Source organism: Pongo abelii, chromosome 12 (genome assembly GCF_028885655.2).
Source record: "Pongo abelii isolate AG06213 chromosome 12, NHGRI_mPonAbe1-v2.0_pri, whole genome shotgun sequence".
In the NCBI taxonomy this organism is placed as follows: Eukaryota; Metazoa; Chordata; class Mammalia; order Primates; family Hominidae; genus Pongo; species Pongo abelii.
The window spans coordinates 91,910,492-91,927,503 of record NC_071997.2 but is presented as its reverse complement, the minus strand read 5'-3'; positions in this window follow the sequence as shown (position 1 = coordinate 91,927,503).

The window sequence follows — 17,012 nt, the reverse complement described above, 5'->3', positions numbered from 1 at the left end:
TTAAATAAAGGAAACATCATTTTGGAACCTGAAAAGGTTTTGAAGAGCTCATCGAATGAACTAATTTTATGGAAATTTTAATGTGTTGCACAGAAAATTACTCTTGTGATAGAAATTTCAGCTTTACCACATGCCAAGCTTCTCTACTCTGTCAACATTCTGTCATTCATACAGCCACAGGAATGTTGGTGTGAAAATATATGGTTATATAATGTGTGATTAACTGTGCCATCCTGAGGAATTTTATAACACACCCTTTATTTGTTTCTGAACATTTTCCTGGATGCTTTACAGAACTCGTTGCTAGAGCCAAAGTTGTCTTTCTCCTTAGACAGACCTTGACCCATGTTCAATAAAAAATCATCTAAATGTGTGCATGATTTTTAAAATTCCAATACCTGTTTCCTTGAATCAATCTGGATGGAAAAGAAAAGTGAACAAAATTGTTCCGATATGTTATAAACACTCTCAATTTCATGTGGAAATTATTATTTAAAAACCCTGTAGCCATATTTTTGGCGGAAAATAAAGAGGGAGCAGATGTATCACAGTTTTTTCATCTTGGTTATTACATTAGAAAATGTAAGTAACTTATTTTTCAAACTGAAGATTGAAATCATGATTCTTTAATTGAGATTAGAAAAATATATTTTCAGAGTTCAGAAAGAAGTGATTGTACTTTTTTCTTGAAAATAATATGGAACATTCAATGTGATTTTCCAAACAAGAATGCAATAATTTCTTAGCTTTCATCACATTAATACCTCCGTGTAATACTAATAGGGTGATTGGCAGCAGGGCTTAAGAGATCAACTATATTACCACTTTTTTCTTATTTGTCTTTTTTTCTCTTGGATTTCTGACACAAAGAAAGATATAATTTGCATTAATAATTTTTTCTCTACATCTCTGTCAGTCTCTTGCTTTCTTGGCATATGTGTGTGTATGCATGTATAATGTATGTACTATATGCAGGTATATTTAAAATTGTTTTAATTATTCTATATTTTACATATATTACAAGTATTTTTATTACAGAAAATGAATCATCTTTTTAGAATTAAGTTGCCATGGCAGTTTTAGAATAGTTTGACTGATTCTATTGACACACATAATTCTCGTGGCTTCATAATTGTTGGTTTTCTGGCTAAGCATGTAAAATTTAAAGTTGAATGATGTATCTTGTAAATAAGGCAGCTTTTAACTAAGACTAAACTGTGTTGTAAAACTCAGTGGCATAATCTATGTAGTTTGTTGATTAAATGAGTTTTACTATGCTGTGTTTTATTCCTGGATGGAAATCACCCTCAAATATTTATTTATGAAAATAATTCTAGGGAATACTTTAGGAGAAATCCAAGCAAACACTAGATCACCAAATCATTCATGTATGTGATCATTATATTACATAATATGACTGCAGATAACAGAGTGACTGCTCCTTCAGTTGATTACTAAATTTTTTGAACTTTGACTTTCCCAACTGTGAAAGTAAATTTGCTAGCACAGATAAATACTAAGAAATATAAAAATGTTTATCTCTCTCATTAATACTCTCAATAAACATTTAGTGAACATTGCATTGAGATGAAAAAGTATCAATTTAATCTTGCTTTAAAAAAATTCTCCCTTAGCAACTTTAGCAATAATATAAAAAGGAGAAGGTATAAAGTTGCACTAGATGGCAACCAGTTCCTTGACATTTAAATTTGTGCCCTCTTTCCAAGCTCCCCACTTAGGACTGAATTTTAACAACTGCAGAAGTTGAGCAAAAATAATTACAGAAAAGAATGGAAAAGCTAAGCTGATTAAATTGTGAATTAAACTGTACAATGTGCATTGAATAACAAATTCAGTTATAAAATTTCAAATATACATTTTATAAGGAATTTGAATTTTATGAATAATATCCACTTTGAGTAGAATATTCTCACTTAAAAATTTTCTAACCTCTGATTAAAGATGGCAGGTTGAACACAACTATTTTTTGTCTCAAGAACCCCTTCTCAAAAGTCAGACAGGGGAAGATCTGTTGCAAAATGAATAAATAATCAAAGATAAAGAGAATGTGAGAGGATGCAAGAGCCACAAAATTTCAGAGCCTGGCAGTTTAAGGCTGCAGTGAGCTATGATTGTGCCACTGCACTCCAGCCTAGGTGACAGACGTGAACATCCCCTCAAAAAGAGAAAAAAAAAGTAAGTGGCCAAAATGTTCTTGACTCAACACACTTAAGAAACATAATCTCTAATGAAGCAGAGGAGAGAGCTAAGATGCAATCTGTTACATACCATTATATGACACACACAAAAGTTGATAGCACTTGTCACTTTGGAAATGACAATACAACTGGTACTAAAAAAGGGAGAATTGATCAAGCAATTGTTGGAGAATAGATTAAAATGAAGCTAAGAAGAAATTCCCAGATGATCTTTGACACTTGGTAGTGAAACTCACAGCACTAGAAACCCAAAGTTTAGCTTCTGGAGAATGTGAAGAGAACTGTTCCTGGGATCAACAAACAGCAAAGGTAGAGACACACACTGAACATTGGGGAATCAACTGAACATCTACACCCTGAATGCAGAGGCCCCTCTTACCCCTCCCCAGCTGTTACAGCTGACTTGTTTCCCCCCAAAATTAATACATTGAAGCCCTAAACTTCAGTACCTCAGAATGTGATTGTATTTGAAGGGCCTTCAGTGAGGTGATTAAGTTAAAAATGAAGCCATCAGTGTGGGCCCTAATTCAATTCAACTTGAGTCCTTATGAGAAGGGGATATTGGGACACACAAAGAGACACCAGGGATGTGTGTGCATAGAGGAAAGACAAGGTGAGAATACAAAAAGAAGGTGGCTATACGCAAGTCAAGGAATATGGCCTCAGAAAATGAAGACATCAGTGTGGGCCCTAATTCAACTCAACTTGAGTCCTTATGAGAAGGGGATATTGGGACACACAAAGAGACATCAGGGATGTGTGTGCACTGAAGAAAGGCAAGGTGAGAATACAAAAAGAAGGTGGCTATACGCAAGTCAAGGAATATGGCCTCAGAAAACCCAAATCTGCTATACACTGATCTTGGACTTCTAGCTTCCAGATCTGTGAAAACACATTTCTGTTCTTTAAGCCACCTTGTTTGTGATATTTTGGTATGGCAGTCCCAGCAAGCTAGTATACCGGTGAACTTCAATAACACTGACAACTTCTGGGTGAAATGATTAGAAGAAACTTCTATGGGGGCAATGTTTATTGCTATACCCAGTTAATTTCAGTTTTTAAAAATCATGGAGGAAGATATTCAATTGCCATAACTTGGGTCACATATTCTAGTACTTTTAGAAATGGCAGATATATGATAAATATATTAAACTCAACAGAGTCAGAAAGTTACAATTTTAATCGAAGTTTGCTTATCACTACATCACGACTTATATTACTATTTTCTAAAATTTTTGAAATGCATAGAAAAATATTTTTCAAAATTTTTAAATTGTAGCCATGTAAATATTTTATTCCATTATTTGGGTGTGTCTTTTAGAAATAGAGGTTTAAAATATATTGGAACTTTAAGAACTTCATGTATCTGATGATCTGCCAGATATCACAGTATATAATTGGCAAATATTTTTAACAGATGTATTTATAGGTCACATTTTAAATCATAGCACCGTGGCTCATCTAAACAAAAATAGAACTAATAGATTTTCAAGTCCGAATTTTTCAATTTAAAGAAGAAAGCTGAGATCAAAAGAGGCATGCAGGCAATAAGTGGCAGAACAAGATCTAGAATTCAAGCCTTTGGAATATAAATTAAGAACACCAATCTAATCACAAGGAAAAAGTACTGAGTATGTTGTAAAAATTCTCTTAGCTTTTCTCCACATTGGGTCTAATGTAGATTTCACATGATTTATTTTTGATTTTTTAAGGATTTGTGGCTTTGTCACACATGGTTAAATATGTTAAAAATAAAAATATAAGGGAATGTCAATTTCGAAGAGTAATTCTCTGTACCTTTGTGTGTAAAGTTTTCAACCGTTTTCACCTTCTCATGGTATTTGTTTTTCTCCCAGAAATGTATACTTGTGCACGCTCTGATGTAGTTTGGATGTCCCCTCCAAATCTCATGTTGAGATGTCATCTCCAGTGTTGGAGGTGGGTGGTGGTGGGATGTATTTGTGTCATGGTGGTGGATACTTCATGGCTTGGTGCTATACTCACCACAGAGGGTGATTTCTCATGAAATCTGAACATCTGGTGGTTTAAAAGTGTGCGACACCTTCCTACCTTCTCCCTGCATTGTTCCTGTTTTCCTCAAGTAAACTGCCTTCTCTTGCTTTGCATTCCACCATGATTAAAACTTCCTGAGGCTTCTGGAGAAGCAGATGCCAGCACTATGCTTCCTCTACAGCCTACAGAACCATGATCCAATTAAATTTCTTTTTTTATAAATTACCTAGTCTTACATATTTCTTTATAGCAACATAAGAATGGCCTAATACATGACCCTACATAGCCAAGTTTGCATATTGCTCCATCCTTTTTTTTAAAACTTAGTGGCATCCTCACTTAAAATAAAATGTGTGTGGATATGTTATTATATATACTACAATACATATTTATTCAGAGTAAATGTCTAGTGTTCTTTATAGGGATGCTCTCGATACTTTTAGCACAGTATTCTTCACAAATTATTTATTTGATAAATTACACAAAAGAGAGTATACTGATGAGGTACTTGAAGACACCTTATTAACCAGATTAATGAAACTGGAATTCAAGGCAACTGGGAGGAGTAGTTGTAACTGTTAATCAAGGTAATAGGATTCAAAATACCTTCAAGGGGCCATGAGAATGTCAATTTTCATTGTCTGAGATGAGTGAATCCATGAACTATGCCTCTCCAGCAGGACCATGGAGAGCTCTGTGGTTTGCAGTCCATTTGCTCCAGGCTGCAAGCATTTGGGTTGGCTTCACCCTTCTGGAATTAGACTCTACATGCTTAAAGGTATTCCAGCTAAATAACGAAGTTACTGGGCTTCTTGAAAAAGATAACAAACCCCTGACTCTTTTCTTAAACTTCAGGTGGTGCTCCAGAGGCCATCTGTGTTTGAAGAATTTATGTGTAAAATCTGTTAAAGAGCTGAAGGTAGGCAATCAGGATACAAGTAAAACGATTTAAACCTTAAGACTCTGTGTGTGTGTGTGTGTGTGTGTGTGTGTGTGTTTTGGGGGGGTGTTACTTAAATAGAACAATAAAAAAGCACATACACTAAACAGCAACTCATACATATAAAGATAAAAACTGAGAAGTATCACATCCATACAAAATAATTAAATAATGTCTTTTGCAGCAACATGGATGCAGCTGAAGGTCATTATCCTAAGCGAATTAATGCAGCAACAGAAACTCAAATACTGCAAATTCTTACTTGGAAGTAGGAGCTAAACATTGGTTACTCAGGGACATAATGTTGGCAACAGTAGAAACTGGGACTACTAGAGGGGGAAGACAGGGAGAGGCAAAAGGGTTGAAAAACTAACTATCAGATACTATGCTCAGTACTTGGATGACAGAATCATTTGTACCCCAAACCTCAGCATCACCCAACATACCCAGGTAAGAAATCTGCACATGTACCCCCGAATCTAAAATAAAATAGAAAAAAAAATGAGTGGTATAAAATATATTTTAGCCCTTACTTGCTAGAAATTTTTAGTATGTCCCTTTTTAACTTAAAAAGATGATTTGATTTAAATTATTTTTTATTGTTGGAAAAGAATTGTATTATGAAACATTTGTATGTGTGCCAGATCCTTGATCCCCCACTCCTGCCTTATATGTAGCTATGCCTTCTCTTCACTCTTCCAAAAGCAGATAATTTGTATTAGAAAAAGCTTTGCACGACCCTTTAAAAATATATCATCTCCATTTGTACCATAAATAACTCTTACTTCTCCCTTTCCATTACAGAGATATATATCATGCCAGAAAACATAAAGAACTTGAAGGATGTGGATGTCAGTCTTTATTACACATGATCTTTATTCCTGAGTGCTCAATAAATGACTTGTGCTGACTTTCAACTCACAGAATATTTAGTGAGGATCTGCTCTGATAATCTTTGGAAAAACACAACAATCTTTCAGAAGGGGGTGACAATCATATTTATTAAACACTTATTGTGTGCCTGACACTATGCATGACATACCCACTTTATTACATCCTGTGAGAATTGAACTTTTTAAAAAGTGAGATGAAACTCATTGGAGAATTTTAAGAAATAAATAATATGATAAGAGGTTGTTGGTATATTGCTTAACGATATGAGACCCAGAGTTACATTGCCTGGGTTTGAAATACTGACTGTTTAATTTGGACAACTACTTGAACTCTTTGTGGTTCAGACTTGATGCAAATAGAATTAGACTTTTTGATAGTGTTGTTTCGAGGAATACGTTAAAAAAGTAAAAGAAATGGCCGGGCGCGGTGGCTCATGACTGTAATCTCAGCACTTTGGAGTGGATTACCTGAGGTCAGGAGTTCGAGACCAGCCTGGCCAACATGGTGAAACCCTGTCTCTACTCAAAATACAAACATTAGCTAGGCATGGTGGCACACGCCTATAATCCCAGCTACTTGGGAGGTTGAGGCATCAGAATTGCTTGAGCCTGGAGTCAGCGGTTACAGTGAGCCAAGATCATGCCACTGCACTCCAGCCTGGCAACACAGTGAGACTGTCTCAAAACAAAGAATAAAACAAAACAAAAAAAGAGGAAATGAATTGCAATATTATTTCTAATGAAATAATCTCTCAATTATTATTTACTATAAAATATAATCTAAATTTTAATACATAATTCTGACTGCTGTATAGAGCATGAATTATATGGGAAAGTTTGACACAAACAGACCAGTTAAAAAAAAACAAACTGCTGTAGTAGCTCAATCCCAGATGATAGTAGCTTGGAAGCATAGTGAAGAGAGAAACATTGAAATGAATTAAAATGTATTTTGAGTTACAGTCAACAAAACTTGCTTACAAATTAGATAGGGGTTAAGAGAAGAAAAGAGGGAGATAAAGTTTGGATACTACATTTTTGGCTGCAGGAATTTTGTGGGTGATGGTGTCATTCTCCAAAATAGGAAGGATGAGGGAAGAAATAGATTTTGGGATAAATAAAACTTTCTTTTGGGCATAACAAAGGTGAAATGCCCATTAGGTTTCAAAGTGAAGATAATGCCACATACAAGTTTTCAACTGTGGAAATACAGGCACACTAAACAATAGCATTGGGTGTGGTTAGGTTGCAGAAAAAAATGTCAAAAGTCACATTTTAAAATTTCTATCTCTGTGTGTACATTTTTGCAGAAGGATGAGAAAAATGTTTTCTTAATCTCATAATCAAATTTAATATTATAATAATTTTGAAACAATGTGCCTTTAAGAAAAGTATAGTAGGAAGCATTTATCTTAGCTATTATTATGTTTTCTGATGTAGGTCACTATTTTGTGAATATTTGAAGCAAATGTATCATATGAAAGGTATTAATGCATATAAAGAAAATAAATCATCAACTTCATTACTACTATAAGAATTATTATCTTATTATTTGGTTTTCAGGAGTGTAAGAACAACAACAATAAAGGAAAAACAAGTGATTTCCATTCTTAAAGGCAACATTAATAATTCTGATACTACTATATTTTCTTTCGAGAGACTTACATGCATTTTTCCTAAAAAATAGGATTTTAAAAATAGGGTACAAAGATTATTATTTTACTAATACTAATATCTCAGTCATTGTACTAAGCATGTTTATAACTTTTAATCTGAATTCTCACAATTAATTAAGCACTTTTATTTTCCTTATTTTATAGGTAAGAGAACTGTGGCTCAAAGACCTTAATGAAATTGTCTGAGACAGTAACATTAGAGATTCAAACTAAGAATTCTTGGACTCTAAAACTTGAGGTCTCCCTTAGTAATTCTAACAATTTATATTTGTCTTAGAACTTGCTTTAGAAGATCAGATGTGTTATTCCTTGTTTTTCCTTCAGGATCAGTTCTCCCAAGAATTTTCTCAGTTTAACGTATGTGATTTTATTACATCAGCCCAATATAACAGAATGTATCTATCAATTCTTCATTTATTCAACAAATAAATAGGTGTTTCATATATACCTTTTAATATATATGAAACATATATGTGCATATGTATGTGTATGTGTATATGTATACATATATACACTCACACACACGTATGTGTATATGTATACATATATACACTCACACACACGTATGTGTATATGTATACATATATACACTCACACACACATACATATGAATCACCTATTTGTGGATGCAATATTCTAGATGCAATGAATAAAGCAGTGAACAAAAAATGTCCTCCTGCTGCCATACTGGGGAAGACAAAAACAGATTAAAAATAAATATTTAATATAATGTCAAGTAATGACAAGAGCTATGGAGAAAAGTAAATCTAGATAACTTGTGGAGAGGAAGAGGGATGCTATTTGAGGTTGGTGGTGAAGAAGATTTCTATGACTGGTTGAATAAGAACCAGAATTAATTGTGGCAGTAGGGTTAGGGATATTTGGAGCAGAGACTGAAACTTGAGTATACCTCAGAATCATCTGTAAGGCTTTATAAATCACAGATTTCTGGGTTTCTTATGCAGTAGTTCTGCAGGAGTGGAGCCTGAGAATTTGCTTTTCTAACAAGTTCCAAGGTGGTGCTCATGCTGCTTGCTCAGGGTTCATGCCTTGAAAGCCACCGACCTAGGGAACGGCCTGTTCAGGGAGAATGACCAGATAATCATATGCAAGGAGAAGGTTTGATGTTTCTAAAGAAATGAGAATAACTGTATCTTGGTGATAAGCTGGTTCATTCAGGGAGATGTAAACACTAGTGAGCTTTAGCTTTTTAGGGGAAAACTTGAGGTTTTTGAAATGAGAAATGACAGGTTAAAAACATTACTCTTACTTTTATGTGCAGAATAGTCAGCAATGAAGCAGTACAAGAAACAGAAAAATCAGCTGGGAAGGTATTTTAGCCCAGGCAAGAGAAGATGATGCCTTATTCTGGGGGGGGGGGGATGTGGTGGAGGTGGTAAAAAGTGGTTCTATTTTAGATATCCTTTAAAAGTAGAGCTGATAGGATCTGCTGAAAATCTACATGTGGAAGTTGGAAGGATTGAGAATGGCTCCAATTTGGGGGATTTGAGGCATCAGTGAATGATATTATAATTTAAAACTTACAGAAAGTCAAAGAGAGCTATGGTTATAAAAAATAAAAATAAAAAAGCAACTCAAAATCAGACTCTGTCATTTACAAGAACAGCCCTGTAAGAAGTCAGAGGACAAAGGGTATTAGTCAGAGGCTGGAAGCCATTGCACTCTAGTTCTTAACACATCAAAGTTACCACATTCCTCTTATAACTGATTTGCTCAGCAAGGGAAGATAAGTCTTATAAGAATACGTAGGGACAATGAGCTATCCCGATACTCAGCACAGAAGGAAAAGGTGGACATTACAAATTAGCATTTTTTAAAAAAGTATTTTAAAAGGGTGTTGAGGTGTCTTTGAAACAGGGTGAAGTATGTTTGAAAACAAAGGAAAGACAGTATTTATAAAGAAAAACAGGGAAGTGTCATATTGAAGATCTTTGAAAGTGTTACGATATTTGTTTGAAGGAGGAAAAAAATCTCTTGGATTTTGAACTTCTAGATTGCATGACTTAAAGTTTTGTTGATTATTGAGAGACTGATTTTATTCTTGAAATGTTATATGAATAGAGATTTAAAAAATAACCCCAAATATTATCCTTTTAAGTTTTTTGATATACGTAACTTTAAAATTTCTATTTATTTCAATATATAATATTCCCTTTGTAGAAGGCCATGACGCAGTAATAAATATGGGTGTGTAGATCTATGTTTCAGCAGGGCAACAGGTAGTAGGATGGAACCCTGAGTTTCCATGTGTTCTTGCAATGCTGCTCACATTGAAGTTCATGAGGTGAGATTCTGCACTTCTGAGCTGGGATCATTAACAGTTGGGGCCAGCATCATTGCTCGTGAACTGCAGGTTTAAAACCATCAGGAACTAAGGGAGATCACGCAGGGCTGCATCCATGCATGCTTACCTTGAGCTGAATCAAAACCAGCCCAGATCTGTTCTAGATCATCCTTTCTATCTTTCAATAAAATATTTACAAAATGTATAACTGAAGATTATATAAATAATAATTCATGTTATGCTTTGGTACTTTCATAGCTTTATTTTTGCCTTTTTAAAAAAATATCTCTGAATGTATTTTACTGTATAAGAATCTAACCCATTTCCTTCTTTAATGATTAGGCAATTGTTATAACATAATATGTTGAAAATTGATCCTTTTTATTTTTATATTAAATAAGTTGATTTAATTCTAAATCTATATGTATTATTGCAATCATTGGGGACTTTATATTCTGTCCTGCTGCTGTGCCTGTTATATATTCATCTATACCATAGTATATAACTTTGAAGATCTTGAAATGATACCTACTGAACTCTTATGACAAAGAGCATAGAGATTCTTAATGGCTCTTGTTTTTCAATATTAGCTTGTTTTCTTGGTTGTATACTCATTTTTGCTAAGCCAAAGTTGGCAGAAAAACATGAGGTTCTTTGTGTTAATTTATATTAAGATACTCTCCAGATATATTTGCAAGTAGTTTTAAAATATGCTAACTTAGGTTAAAGCACAAATAAGATATTATTATTACTTGTGATTTATTGAACTATGTCCCATAATCAGCATAATAAAATGTATTATTTTTCAGTGATGACTTGCACATTGCAAATTTTGATGTAGCTTCTCTTTCATTTCATATAAACCTAGATGTAGCAACAGTTAAAACAAAAATTGGGGATTAAGTTATTGCAAATAGATTTTAAATAATTTGATGACTACTTTAATGGCACAGCATTTAACACAGGTCTAGAATTTGCTGATTAGAAATTCAAACAACTTCAGCCTTATTATGGAAAGAAAAATAAACAGATTGTCAACTGTTCTACCGATAAGTTTTAAGTACTTATTGATACTTTTTTAGTCTTTATCTTACGTGCAGTAGAATAAGATACCCAAGGGTTTACATTGTTACTTTGTATTATCTTGGACAACTTTCTGGATGTCTCAGCCTTTTAGGCTTCCAAAAACTAAGGATAGGTATACTAAACCCAAACATTTATTGTGGATATTAAATGAGAAAACATGAGTGAAAGTGGGAGACCATGATAGATGCTCATCACTTACAAATTAGATACCTCCACACAACCTCTCATGCTCTCCGGTAACAGATCTAGACATAATAGTAATACTGTTTACAATTCCCTCTAAGATAATGCATCTTACTAGGTAGCCTTACAGAATGTGAATGAGTCTTTCCAAGGTGCAGAGTTGTGCCTCCAAAATGTTGTGAAGTGGGTAAAATTTGTCTCAGTTTCCCTCTGCGTTTCACAATTCCTTGCCCTCACAGGAATTCAACCTCTTCCTCCTTCTCAGGCACACACTGGGATCCCTCTTCTCCATCCCTATTCTATCCAGGTGGATTGCGCCATTGACAGTGATGTCATCACACTCCGGCATGTTGACATTCGAATAGGGAGGAAGATATCATGCAAGTCCATCTTCAGTTGACACCTGTTACTCCCAATGTCTCAGTTTTCTCATTATTGGAAAAAAATGAGTCCATAGTAGGTGTGGGTTGGAGGTATGATTATATTACGTTTCACTAACTTAATGGAAAAATAGCTAGACAGAAAATATGATTATTTTAAAAGATTGGACAGGAATGTGGAAAACTGATCATGATACCTTAACTGAAGATCAAACTAATAAAATATGCAATCACTTCCTTAATGTCTATATGTGTCACTAAATCATGATCTCTTTGGGGGAAGGGTTTGTGTCTGTTTGACTCACAAATTTACTACCCTAAATGGGACATGTAGGCACAAGATACACAGTTGTGGAATGAATAATCGTGCTTAAATACACATTAGGTGTAAATATGTATAACCAGTAAAACGATGTGAAAAATAAAAATAACGTGGGATAATGGATGTTTTGCTCTTTTTGCAAAATTTAAACCGTTGTTTTTTTTAGTATTTTTAAAGATAATAAAATATGAGATGAGATTTAAAATCTACTCCAGCTCTAAAATATGAGCTAAATGGAGACAATTTGGAGAATAGAGGCCTCTTTCTGTTACCTCTAAAGTCCCATTGTTGGTAATCACTCCAAGAACTTGCCTTTAAAGAAAAAAAATGGCTTTCTGCACCAGTGTCCTAGTCGTCCTTCACTAAATATGGTGTGAGCCCTGCCTTGCAACCATGAGGATATACTTTCCCCCAAGGCTGTTTCCACGATGAACTTACAATTCTAATTTGTTTTCTTACATCTTCACAACCTCAGCCTCACTATTTCTTACCATTAAGCTTGTGCTGATGCAATCTGCTTGATGTTTTATGTGGCAATAAAATGAGCACATTTAGATGGCCATTAATCTATTTTAAAAGTTGAGGAGTGCCAGGGAGAACACTTACTTCTGTCTCATTTGGTATGTTGTTTAAGGCCAGGAATTTCTTGAATGTTTCTACAGTAACATATTACCAAGAAAGGAAAAAAGCATTGGTGTAAGCCTCACTTCATCTCGTGAATTACTGGCCTTGTAAAAATGATTGATTCTTTGAAATTAGATTCAAGTTCACAAAGAGTTTATCATTTTTACTTTAGAAATCTGCTTAACAAACAATAGCCAAAAATAAGAAAATTGAAATTTATTAAGAAAATGTGTTTGTGAATTTGTAAAATTGCATCTTAAAAATAGTAAAGTAAAATAGTTTATCTTCTCTGTAGGTGCCTGAGTCAAAAATCATGTATTTTTTCTAAATAATTCATACCAGTGTGAATTATTTAGAAAATTCACATACCAATGTGAATTAAAGACAGAGAGTATTTTTTAGAATTTTTATAATCAGATAACTCATTTTTTTAAATAAATACTATTTATAAAAGTAAGATCATCAAAAAATAAGATATTCATTAAATGATTAATTTAAAATGCATTTGAAATTAAATTGTGTCGCATTTAGAAGAAAAATAAAAGATGTCAATTTGGGCTTTATCAAATAATGACATATTATCTTAAATGTTACAATTACAGAGCTATAAAGTGAAATTATTCTGGAAAAAAATCACTTAAATAAAATGTGAATTTCTTTTCTTAATGGATGACTATTAAATAGATTGAGGTATGACAGTTTTGACAAGAGTTTGGTTTTATGACTACTATATGCTTACATTGACCAGTACATCATGTGTTTTACTCTATCTTATATTAAGTGTGTACAGTCTTCCCTGTAGGGAAAAAGTTTATGGCCTATTAAGTAATCCTCACCCCCACTATTTATTTAAATTCAGAATATACTGAAGTAAGAGAAACATAGCACACCTAAGTAGGTTAGTGTAGAAAATATGTAATTATAGTCAGAATAAAAGTCACTCTGATCTACTACTTTTAATTTAGAGGAAGCATATTGGTGAAGAAATTCAGCTATTGGTGTTTTATGAGAACATTTAAAAGCTAGTAAGCACAGCTTATACCATGTTTATGTTTCTTGACTGTATAGAGAATTATAAAAACAAGTTGAAAGAATAAAATTATTATTATTATTTCTTTTAATTTTATAAATGGGTCACTATGAAGTAAGCAAATTTCATTAAAGATCTTAAATCTTTGTTGCTTAACTATATGAAACAAAAATTTGTAAAGCCTCTATTTTTTTCATATCTTTTCCTCATAAAAAATCTACATAAAATCATTCAATCAGTGTAATGTTGATGCTGCAAAGTATTATTGTTCCGTAATAATCATAGAAAGAACTAGAGAGATGCTGTAATTTTTTAACTGGGCTTTATTTTTAATGAGAACTTTTGTTAGTACTACATTAATAGAATCAGAAAGCGAACTTTGTTTTTTATTTGACTTGAATTTTTATCACATTGGGTGGGTGGAGGCCTTTACTTCCACACTGTAAACTTTATATTTAAATGTTTTACTGTTACTAAAGTGAATTTTTAACTTATGGTTGCTTATCCATTTTAAGATCAATTTTAAGATAAGTCTTGATATAAGAATGAGAGTGTGTGGTTTTGTCTTATTTTTTTGATCTCTATAAACAATTCAAATATTCTTTTAAACAGTCTAGAAGAGTAAGCTAGGCAGTAAGAAGGTCTAGGTAAAGGTAGAAAAATAAGGAAAAGAACAGAGAAAGTAAAAACAAGAATCTCAGGATGACATGGAAATAATTCATTCAAAAGAAAATTAAATGCTGCTGTGGTCAGAATCCCCATCACCTGGACCACATCTATAACTGAAGTTTTCTGTTGACCCCCCAAGGCTGAAAGGCAGCATTTGAGTGTTTTTTCTATGTGGCCTTCAGCTCTCAGGAAAGGCTGGTGTTGTCTTAGCAACTTTCACAATTACGTGCCAGCAGGACTCTCCCAGAATCTGAGAGATAAATTATGAGCCCCTTCCTTCCCCAGAGACAACAGTAATTGTGAAATGTGTCACGCAACACGCATGCTGAAGTTCCTAAGGGAGGTCAGCTCAACAATTTTAGTAAAATAAGGTTGAAATTTGATATATATCAGAGAAGAGCACAAGAGAACACTTAGTTACCAGATAATGTGGTGAGAGTTGGAGATGATTCTCCACAGATAACTAGTTTTATCTAGAATAATCTAGAAGCCCTCATTTGAAATAGCAGGCTTTGTTTGTTAAATAGAAAGTCTTCATTACATTGTCTCTTGAAAGGTAAATAAGAGAAAACTAAAATTCTACCATGCCAATTTTAAGTATTTTCTTCTAAAAGGTTTTATTTCATGGCCAAAAGATAGCTGTGAAATAGACAACTCTATGTTTATTGAAGGTGAATCTCCAGCCTGGAGATGCCTTATGAGGTTTGCAGGCAAGCAAGTCAAAGTAGGAGTGTATACAAGAATTACTGATTTCCAGATAGTGTGTGTGTGTGTGTGTGTGTGTGAGAGAGAGAGACAGAGAGAGACAGAGGGAGAGAGAGAGAGAGAATGAGAGAGAGAGAATGAGAGCGAGAGAGGACAGAGAGAGAGAGAATGAGAGCGAGAGAGGACAGAGAGAGAGAGAGACCTGCATGGGCAAAAACTGGAGAAATAAAAGGAACCTAAGTGCTTATTTGCACATGTTTTATGAAGAGAAGAGGAGAAGAGGAAAAATAAGGAGAAATTAGACAAAAGTTAGTGTTTTCACCTCAACGCAAAGCAGGACTGGGGACATAAAGAGAGTGGAAATAACTCTTCCTGCCATATCTAAAATTACAGCTGAAAAGAGATACCATCAGTCTCATAGCACATGGTAAGCTTCAAGACATTCAGGACTGACCTAGTTCCCAAAGAAGGGTAACAGACAAAGAAAATGTCCACAGAAAATGCATGCAGCCTCATTTCTTTGAGGCGTTAAGAAATCCCTGAGAAGTGATTTTTGAAGGCCCTAGGCTAATCATAATGACTTCCCAAATGTGGCCGATTATTATAAGTGTCAGGCTATTGCCAGTTCAAGTTGCCATTCTGGAGTATTCTAACACGTGGCATTTAATTCCTAGTCAGGCTATATTATTCAGATTAATCACGTTGACAAAATCGATGTTGAAGAATGCAATTTGAAGGATTCCTTATTTTATTATTTAAAGTGTTTTAGTTAATGGTTCTGGCTTTATTCTACATTTAAGGAACATGTTGACCCTGAAGTTAATTTTATTTTCTTTGGCCTCTATTCTACTTTGAATGTGAGACATTTTCATCTTCATGATCTATAATAATTCGTGGTCTGGAAATGAGTTACTCTAATCAAATACCACCCATGAAGAAATCAGGCAAACTATTTTCAGAAATAAAGTTAAATTTGGATAGTTCTCCTCATTAACTTCATTCCTGGATTATACTTTCTTCTATGGTAATACGTCAGGGAGGTAAGGAGTGGTGAATAAAGCTAGACAAAAGAAAAGAAAGAGGGAAAATACCCTCTAACGTTTCAAGCTATGGAGGAGAACATTTTCGATATATAATGTATACAACTCAGTGGTAATTTAAAGTATTATACAACAGTATATTTATTTTAAATTAATTATTGTATGCAATTGGTGAAATTGGATACTCTTTAATTTTACAGCATAAGAACCTTCCATTTGAAAGACTGTCTTATATTAAAGTATATTCTGTTAGGAAGTAATAAAAAACACATAAGTGAAACATTGGAGTTGAATAGTTAACAAACACATGGACTTAATGATAAAAGGAACTATATTTTATGGGCTGTGTGTACTGCAAATATTCTCTTATGTATTATTATAGTTTCTACAAGTTGAGATAGAAAAAAAACAGAATTAAGAATTAGCTGGACTAAGAACATATAGGAAATTCACATATACTTACTGACTTAAGTTACTATCAAACCTTCCCATGTAGTGAGTTCAAGTCACTCTTCTAGATTTCTCTAACACTATATAATAAATTTTATAATAACATTTCATAGGAATTTAACTTACAAAAATTTGGCATATTTTGGTGAGTTATTCTGGTAGTATGGATTTTGATGGCTTCAGATACAATACAAACTAATAATCTAATACATGTTAGAGAGGTTTTTATTTTTTAGATTTTTCTATTTCTGCCTTTTCTCTACATGTAGCCTGCAGTTGACACTTTTTATTGTAAACTTAATTGTCTACTTCAGAAATCTGTCAAGTTCCTTGAAAGCAGGGACTGTATCTTACTTAGATTGTATCTTTGGCACCAAATGCAAACCTGAATTCCAAGCACAGGAACTATACATTTTCATCCAAATATGTCCTACATTCTAGGTCTCTGTGTATCTAGGAACAAACACTGATTCTTCA